Consider the following 7,742-nt stretch of genomic DNA (forward strand, 5'->3'; position numbering starts at 1 on the left):
TGCAATTTACAGGTATTAAATCATATGTAACATCAATTAAACCCAATTTACACCAAGTATAATCCATAAATATACCAAGGGAGTATAATAGATGGCAACAATACAATCAGGTATGGAGAATAGAAGCCCTGTCCTAACCTCAACAGGAAAATTTAACTCCATTTGTTACTGTTGTTGTAGAGCACTTGGGAATAACCTTTTTCTACCAACCGATCTTTGTATTTCTCCACCTTTCCTTATGCATTTGTCTTCAACAATGTAAACTTTGAAACAGGAACTAATACTATTACCCATTTCGTAGAGATAGCAAAAAAGTGAGCTGATTTTGAAAAGAGGTGATGCAGAACACACATGTTTTTTTTAGAGCATATTTTTTGGCACTTTAATTTTTTTTATGTACATTACATTTTAGAATGGTATTGATTTTCATGCTGATTTAAAAAGTGAGTATTCTGCATCACACCCTTTTTTTAAAAGACCTATTTTTTTACTTTAAATTTTCTAGTGTATGAAATGTAAATAATTATTTTCTAAATTTGATAGTTTTTGAAGTGGTCGTTTTCTTCATATTTTCTTGTTTTTTATTTTAATTTTTTTTTTTTGTAGTGAGGTTTTTATTGTTTTGCATTTTTAAATTAAAAACTCGATATTTTGAATTTTAGATAATCTACATATTTATACATCCTTAATGAATTTTTCAATCCACATGAAATAATTGTTTCTAAAAAACAATATTTTTTAACAATGGACATAAAAATAACCATTTTTAACACAAATATAACAAAAAAACTACACATTTTGATAATTTTTTTCTAGAATTGACATGTCAAAATCACAATTTTTATACGAAAATTTTAACTAAAAATGGTTAAATAATAGTTTTTTTTTTTATGAATTTCATGTCAAAAAAATAATAATAATCACTTTTTTTCAAAAAATAATGATTAACTTAAAAATCAATGCGAAAATCACATATTACAAATATTGAACGCATAACAACCTTAATTGATTGATTATTCTTCTCATAAAATGTCAAAGACAAAACATTGCAAAGATTGATTTCCAAGCATAACTTAAATTTAATCAAATGTCACGTAATCCAAACTCTTCATCTTCTAGAGTTTCATCATTGTCTTCTTCCACAATATTTTTGCTTCATTTTGCTCATTTTGCTCTTCTAATGGATCTTTGATGTTTGTGAATATCCCAGTGTATGTCTTTCCAAACATTCCATGTAATGGTGGTTGGGGTTCCTTTGCCTTTTTTGCCACACGTGATTCACTAAAGTCCCCTTTCTTCAACCTAATTTCTTGCATTGCATCTAGAAGAAATTGAAGAGCATTAATTCTTTGCTGAATGAAATTGCACTGTAATGGATCTTTCTCAATTGCAATGAAATTTCTTCCTTTTTGAAGGTAGCATGCTAGTGTTGTACCTAATTATCAAGCACAAAAGAAATAATGAAGTAAATTAGTACAATGACATATTAATAAAAAAAAAGAACATATTGAAATTCAATTCCATGTAATAAAACTTACCTGAGCCAAAAAATAAATCCAGAACCTAATCTCCTTCATTTGAACATATGTCTATAAGATAATTAATCAATAATTGTGGTTTTTGATAAATGTTAACTATCTCTCCTTTTGTTTCTTTGTCTTCATATGTTAGTTTTCTCACAACAACATCATAAGTCAGTATTTGGCTATGACTCTTTCTGTCCACCCGATTAAAAATCATAGACATATGGCTATCATCTTTTGCCCAACTATCAATATGAATGAACTCACAGTCATTTATAAATTGTTGATCTTCATTGTTAAGAAGATTTGATTTTTGCCACATGAAATAGTAAAAGTTCAATTAACTTGTACATAAATGAATTTTTCAACATTAATCAAATATACATTTTAAACGTCTTACCATGTAAGCTGCATCCTTGAATTTGTTTTCCCCTTGAAGCTTGACAATATCATTGCCAATTGTATGTCTGAATGAAATGTCACAAATCTCCATGATGGTGATGACGTCACTTCTACAAATCCTGCAACCACTTCATTCAAAGCTTAATAAGTATAAGGGTCACTATCATAGTAAATGTTTAGAATATTGAAACCATGGGGAATATCTGCAATAACTAGGGCATAATCCCTTTTTGCTATGAGTTTAGTAATGTCTTCACAGTCGCCTTATATTACTTGATATTGAATAGTGTCTAGCCCATTCCAAATGAAATGATTAAGAGTTGGATCAAGTTCAACATTCTTAATACGTTGCTTCCTCAGTCTTTCGATCTTTATCTTTTCAATAAAAGTCTTGAAACTGTCTGGTGCTCCATTATCTTCCTTCCTCATCTTTTATCAAATAAACAAATATATGTGTAAGTTTTAAATTAAAAATAGTACACAGATGAATAAAAATGAATGTATAATCAAGATACCTTTTTAAATGCAAGATTAAAATCTTTTAATGTTGATGTAGAACTTGAATCTGGATAATTGCGCACAACATCATCCCAACTATCTTCATTCAACAATCTAACCATTTGTTCTTGAATTTTCATGTAAACTTTGTGACTGCATACATAAAGCAAGAAAAAGTTAATATAATGATATGTATAACAAATACTACCAAGAACAACATGTTTTATTTAAAAGATAACTATAATCTAGAAATAAATAAAAATAATTCAGCAAACTTACTTTTGAAATTCTTCAGACATTTCCTCCAATGATAATACCCCTGACCTCACACGAGATAATATTGTTTTGACAATTTTTCATCTTTCACTCCTTGCATCGCCCTCCAAGGCGTGATAGTCATATCGCCTGGAAGTTGCTTCAGTTCAGGAGCTGATTTAATGTCGCTACATATCAATGGCTTAGACTTTTTGACCCTTTGGTTTTTAATGCCAATGTCTTCCCACATGCTAAAAATCTCATCAATCAACTTCCAAGCATCTCCAGTTCTAAATGCTAATCAGAAAATGTTATCAACACCTCTGAATAAATCACTATTTTTGTTGCCTTTTCCACCTTTTGAATTGGTTTTCTCTTCAATATGATAGCCTATTTCCATACAACATTCCTTTCGGAAATCTACAGTAACATTTATCCTATCCTCACCACATTTTTCTTGAAATTCACTATAAATAAATCTAACGCTTTGGATGAAAGTCATAGACATCCTATATTCATTATCTGAATTATGATCCCATGCCACTAACTTTGCTTCTATTTCATTTAAACCAGCATAAATGATACATTTCATTGTTTCAAAATGTGGGTTATTAGGATATTCCTCCATCAATTGTCTTTGAGCTTCTACAGAATGGTTCCCCCCAAGCACATAATAATTGTATTCAAAACATTTTGACTTTTCAAATGCTTCTTTGTTGGGAACTTGAAGTCGATCAACAAGAAGCACATAACTAACCACATGAGCATATGGATTAGACCTCATCAATGTCTTCAAGTTGTGAACATGCAGATGATGTGGCTTTCTGACTTGATATTGGCATTGTCCTTCACTTACCTTATAGGTTTGTCTGACATTAAGCTGAAATGTACGACCACCATCAATTAATTTTCTCTTTGTCAAATTCTTTCGAATGGAATTTTGTTTTGTTTTGATAATGCTATCATCTAAATCAGCTCCTGGTGTAATGATTTCTCTGCTTTCTTTTGAAGTTTCACTAGGTTCTTGACTATTGGTAATGACTACTTCAAAATCTTCAACTTTACTTTTCTTCGTCATAACATTCTCAATAGATTTATTCTTGGGCATTGTTACTTTTGGTCTTTTACGAATTTTCTTAGTTCCAATGTCATCTTCAGTAATGGCAACATATGCTTCACTGGCAGTTTCAACTTCATCGACCTCAAAAGTAACTTGTTTACCCTTGCTAGATTTATCCACCAGAGGCCTTTTTTTATGATTCTTTGGATGTAGTTTTGTAGCATCATCAATTACTACATTTTTCTTATTTTCCATATCTTCTTCTGACACTGAGTAGAAATTGCTAACAACTTTAATGATATCATGCTGTTGGGTCCCTATAATACTAGGGATTACCCCATTACTATTGTAGTTATACCCCTTATTTATATTGTTGTGCCCCTATTGCCCCCATGTTGATATTTCTATGCCCCATGGAATCCCTCTATTGTTATTTTTGTGGCTTTATATTATTACTGTTAGGCCGGCTGGATTATATTGTGACTCCTTAGACTCCTATATATAGAAAGGAGGTTTTGTCATTTGAATCATCGAAGAATTGTTCTTTTATGTAATGTAAAGGAGGTTGCCCCCTCAAAGAGGCTGAATTATAAGGCATTGATCTATCTTTTCTATCTTTTCTTGAGCTGGTTTCATAACATTTGGTATCAGAGCTTTGGATTCTAGGGTTTCGCTGCTCCAAACAGGTCATCGTGGCATTTTCGCTATACTTTTTTTTATGTGACGTTTCAGAAGTCGAAAAAAAAACCCATTTGAGAATAAATCACGCTGAACCTTGGATGTGAATTTCAGAGCTTTTTGCATGATATTTGCAGAGATATGATCTGAGAAAGTTGGTATTTTTGCAGACTGTTGAATTACATTCAATAGGTGACCTGGGGAAAATCGTCATAACTTTCTCTCTGAGAATCGGATTGAAATTTAGTAAGAAGGTACAGAAAGAGGATGGAATTTAGTTTCTTGTATGCTTGTTTCAAATCCAAAGGTCGAAACAGTGACTCGTGGCACGTCGTACAAGTTCGCTCTACTGAACTAGTCTATAAGCAAGTCACTGTGGGAGATTTCACATAACTCTTCCTTGGAGAATCCAATTTGGGTCAGACTTGTGGCATTGGAAAGAGGACACAGAGGGCTACTATAGCTCACAAATTCAGAAGTAGATGATTGGAAAGTACAGAGATACATCAGAGGCAATATCGAGCTCCTACAAAGTGAAAAAAGGTGTGTAGATTTTCTTAAATTTTTGCTTAAGCTTGGTTTGAAAATTTATTTTGAAGGAATTCAAAGGGCATAGTAGAGCATTATTATCGGTAACTGATGCCCCGAGGAAAGAAAATGCAAACACCTAGTAAGGAACCTGAAAGCTCTAGCATGACTCATGAAGAAGAGGAAGAAATGCAACACGATATATCAAAATTACAAGACCAAGTGCAACAACTATCCCTTGCACAAAAAGGAACAGAATCTAAGATGGATGGTTTAAAGAAAGATGTAGAAGCTAAGATGGATGGTTTAAAGAAAGGTGTAGAAGATAAGATGGACTGTTTAAAGAAAGGCGTAGAAGCTAAAATGATTGACGTGGAAGCTAAGATGGATGATTTGAAGATAGATTTGAAGACAGACATGGACGAATTGAAGATAAATATGAATAAGTTGCTATAAGAAATAGTCCCTAAGGGTGAAAGGGTACTAAAGGAAACTCATGATGAGAACAAAATAAATGTTAATCATGATTCCATAGACGCTAATGTTGAATTGAAGACTCACCATATTCCAAAAATCGATATGAGGAAGTTTGATGGCAAGGATCCTGCCACATGGATATTACAGATGGAGCAGTTCTTCGATCTCAATAATGTGCAAAACACGCAAAAGGTACGTATGGCAACTGTATATTTGGAACCAAATCAGTTTGTATGGTATCAATGGCTTTGCTCTCGTAAACAATTTATCACTTGGGCAATTTTTACGGAAGAATTGATAGCACATTATGAAGATACAAAAAGAAACACTTTTTTTAGCCAATTGATAAGTCTCAAACAGAAGGGTTCAGTAATGGAGCACATTGAGGAGTTCCAAAAAATGAAAATAAGGGTAAAAGATATTCCAGAGGAGCATAGGATTGATGTGTTCATAGGGTCTTTAAAGGATAATATCCAACATGATGTTCGCCTTTGGGAACCTGATTCATTAGAGAAGGCATTCAGCTTAGCAAGAAAAATGGAAAGCAAAATTATGGCAACCAGGAAGCATACCACTCACAACTATAAAGACGTAAGTGTTGTTGCCCTTAGTCTTCCACAACCTATAAGGTTGACACCACAACAATTGGAAGAAAAAAGAGCAAAATGGCTTTGTTACAGTTGTGATAGCAAATACACTAAAGGTCATAAGTGTGCTGAGAAGAAATTATTCTACATAGATTGTGAAGAGGAAGAAGAAAAGGAGCAGGAAAGGTCAAAAGAAGAAGATATACTCCAGGAACAAAGCCTAGATAAGAACAAATAAATCTGACCATATCTTGTAATGCATTGGCGGGAATTACCACTCCTTAAACCATCAAGATAGAAGACAAATCAAGAAGAAAAAGGTAATAGTGTTGATTGATTCAGGAAGCACCCACAATTTTATTCATTGTAGGGTAGCAAAAGAATTGAATTGCTTCCTATATCCAGCACCAGAGTGTCAAGTGATGATTGCAAATGGAGGAACAATAAATTGCTCTGGAAGGTGCCATAATATTGAGCTATCCATGGGAGAATATGTATTGACTAGCCCAATGCTTGCCATTCCAATGGGAGGTGTTGATGTTGTACTAGGAGTCTAATGGATACAATCCTTGGGTACAATAGATTTTAATTTTCAAGAAATTTTCATCAAATTTTCTACGGAAGGAAAGGAAGTTGAATTAAGGGGTATTGCAGGGAAACCAGGAAAGATAATCAGCTCTAATGGTATGACAAAGCTTCTAAAAAAGGAGCAAAGAGGTGTAATTGCACAATTATGTTCACTAGATGTTTCCACATCGGAATCATCTATTTCTCCAGATCTCCAAAAATTCCTGGACAATCATTCCAAGGTATTTGAGACTCCCAAAGGTCTCCCACCTATGCGTGATCATGATCATGCTATCCATCTGATTCCTGGAAGTGTTCCTCCAAACATCATTCAACGACAACGAAGCAGCTGGGAACATTAACGCAGCAATTGGTGACATTAACATGGCAGATAACGCATCATACGAGTCAATCAATGTCAACACAGCCGAGGGTGTCATTAAAACAGCAAATGAAGACATTAACGCAGCATTTGGTAACAGTGACAAAGTAGTTGGTGAGATTACCGCTTCAAACGGTGGCCACACAGTGAGTAGAGACTGCGCAGAGACCCTAATGAATATCAATAGCTGTGTGGTCAGCACTCAAGGTTTCAATGCAGATAATAACAATAACAATGAAGTAAATAGCAGATGGGAGAATGGTTCTATTGATGAAAGCACTCTGGTTAGGAATCATAATAATGAAGCCAATAAAAAGCAGAATGATAAATCAAAAAGAAAAGTAGTTAACCTGTCCTCTTTGGAATTGGATCCTGTTGTCACTAATATCCTCAGCAAAGGTTTGGGGTTTGCAGTGACCCCTAAAAACCTTCCCCTTGAAAAGATGGTTTGTAACATAGAGGAAGGAATCAGCAACCTTAATGTGGAGGATAAAGAAACATTGAGGCAAGAATGCTCTCTAATCATGAGGAAAACCAAAATCCCCAAAAGCAACCTCACCAAAGAAGAACAAAAAGCCTTCAATTCCTTGCGAAACAATGACAAGGTCGTGGTTCTTAAAGCTGACAAAGGAGGAGCTACGGTGATTCTCGACAAGGAAGATTATGTTTGTAAGATGAATGATCACCTAAGCTGTGGCAGTTATAAGAAGCTAAGCAGCAATCCCATCCCCAAAATCGTGAAGGATGTAAAAAAGATTATCTCTAGTTCAAACCTTGACGAAAGG

This window comes from Pinus tabuliformis, chromosome 9 (genome assembly GCF_031772625.1).
Source record: "Pinus tabuliformis cultivar Carrire ecotype Pingquan chromosome 9, CPIR1, whole genome shotgun sequence".
NCBI lineage: Eukaryota > Viridiplantae > Streptophyta > Pinopsida > Pinales > Pinaceae > Pinus > Pinus tabuliformis.